The sequence below is a fragment of the Calidris pugnax genome, unplaced genomic scaffold, assembly GCF_001431845.1.
Source record: "Calidris pugnax isolate Ruff unplaced genomic scaffold, ASM143184v1 scaffold337, whole genome shotgun sequence".
Taxonomy (NCBI): domain Eukaryota; kingdom Metazoa; phylum Chordata; class Aves; order Charadriiformes; family Scolopacidae; genus Calidris; species Calidris pugnax.
In genome coordinates, this window is record NW_015091098.1 from 351,255 (window position 1) to 353,986 (window position 2,732).

Sequence of the window (2,732 nt, forward strand, 5' to 3'; positions counted from 1 at the left end):
CTGAGCAGTGCCACAATGTTCTGTGCCATGCTGAGCTGTGCCATGCTGTGCCATGCTGTGCCACAGCAGGAGAAAGGGGAGGGACACGTGGCACAGAATGGATGCCCAGGGTGAGACCCCATCCCTCCTGGACCCCATGGGCACAGCCCCCCAGTGCCTGGCATCTCCTCTGACCACGTCCCCTCTGCCCACCCTACGCACACCCTGGGACAAGCTGGGGACCCTCCTGTCCCCCCCGCTGGCAGGTTTGGGGGGGTCAGGCCAGTGCTGAGCCCTTGGGGACCCCCCAACGCTGGGCTGGCACCTCGTGGCGAGGGGCAGCCGGGGCAGGGGGCAGCCGGGGCTGCATCCTCGCGAGCAGCAGGCGGGCACCAGGGATGGGCTGGCATCCTGCCCGGCCGGAGGATTAGCCGTGCCATGGATACAGACTCCCCGGGGGCTGCTGTGCTGCCAGCCTGGGGCTCTGGTGGCACGGCACAGCATGGCATGGTGCAGCATGGCATGGTACGGCATGGTACAGCATGGCATGGCATGGCACAGAATGGTGTGGTATGGCATGTTATGGCACAGCATGGCACGATACAGCACATCATGACACGGCACAGCACGGTACAGCTCAGCAGGGCACAGCGTGGCATGGTAGGGTATGGCACGGCACAGCATGGCACATCATGGTATGATACAGGATGGCACGGCACATCATGGTATGGCACAGAATGGCGTGATACAGCACAGCATGGCAGAGAATGGCATGGTATGGCACAGCACGTCATGCCATGGTACATCATGGTATGGCTCAGCATGGCATGGCACAGCATGGTATGGCACAGAATGGTATGGCACAGAATGGCATGAGACAGCACAGAATGGCATGGTATGGTATGGCACAGCATGTCATGCCATGGCACATCATGGTATGGCACAGAATGGTGTGGAATGGCACAGAATGGCATGATACAGCACGGCATGGCATGGCATGGCATGGCATGGCACAGCATGGTATGGCACGGTACAGCACAGAATGGCATGATACAGCACAGAATGGCATGGCATGGCATGGCATGGCACAACACGTCATGCCATGGCACATCATGGTATGGCACGGGATGGCACAGAATGGTGTGGTATGGCACAGAATGGCATGATACAGGACAGAATGGCATGAGACAGCACAGCATGCCATGGCACAGCATGGTATGGCTCAGCATGGCATGGCACAGCATGGTATGGCATGGTATGGCACAGAATGGTGTGGTATGGCACAGTATGGCATGAGACAGCACAGAATGGCATGGCATGGCATGATATGGCTCAGCATGTCATGACATGGCACATCATGGTATGGCACAGAATGGTGTGGTAAGGCACAGTATGGCATGAGACAGCACAGAATGGCATGGCATGGCATGATATGGCTCAGCATGTCATGACATGGCACATCATGGTATGGCACAGAATGGTGTGGAATGGCACAGAATGGCATGATACAGTATGGCATGGCATGGCATGGCATGGCACAGGACAGCACTGCATGGCGCATCACGTCACGGCACATCTCGGTATGGCACGGCATGGCACAGTGTGGCACATGGGGGTTGTGGCACGGCGGGAGGTGGCACATCCCAGGGTGGCATCGCCCCCATCCCGTCCCCCCCCCGCCCGGGAGGCAGAGGGTTAAGGCGGCCCCGCCGCGCTATAAATTTTGCATGGTGCGGGGGGGGGGGCGCTGGGCGGGAGCCAGGGGCTGTCTCTGGGTAACAATAAACACCCGGGCAGGAGCAGCTGGTGCTCGACTCTCTCTGCATCACAATGCCCGAATCACGCTAATAAACCCGCCCGCGCCCACCGCCCCACCGGGCAGGGGGTGGCACCGGGCAGGGGGTGGCCATGGACAGGGGGTGGCCATGGCAAGGGGACAACCACGGGCAGGGGATGGCCATGGCAAGGGGATGGCCATGGCAAGGGTCTGGCCACAGCCAGGGGACAACCACAGGCAGGGGACAGCCACGGGCAGGGGACAACCACGGGCAGGGGATGGCCATGGCAAGGGGATGACCATGGCAAGGGGACAACCACAGCCAGAGGACAACCACGGGCAGGGGACAGCAATAGACAGGACTCCATAGGGCGGGGGTCCAGCCACAGGCAAGGGACAGCCATGGGCAGGGGTTGGCCATGGCAAGGATCTGGCCACAAATAGGGGACAGCCATGGGCAGAGGCTGGCCATAGGGCAAGGGTTGGCCATGACAAGGGTCTGGTCACAGCCAGGGGACAGCCACAGGCAGGGGTTGGCCATGGTAAGGGTCTGGCCACAGCCAGGGTCCAGCCGTGGTGAGAGTCCAGCCACGGTGAGGGTCCAGCAACAGCCAGGGACCAGCCATGGTGAGGGTCTGGCCATAGGGCAAGGGTTTGGTCATCTCAAGGGTGTGGCCATAGGGCAAGGATCCTGCCACGGTGAGAGTCTGGCCACGGCGAGGGTCTCCCCATGATGAGGATCTCACCATGACAAGGGTCTCACCGTGATGAGGGTCTGGCCATGGTGAGGGTCTCACCATGATGAGGGTCTTGGCATTATGAGGGTCTCACCATGACAAGGGTCTCACCATGACAAGGGTCTCACCATGACGAGGGTCTCACCATGACGAGGGTCTGCCCACAATGAGGGTCCGGCCATGAGTAGGGTCCAGCTGTGGGATGAGGGTCTGGCCGTGGGTCACGGCATCCCACCACC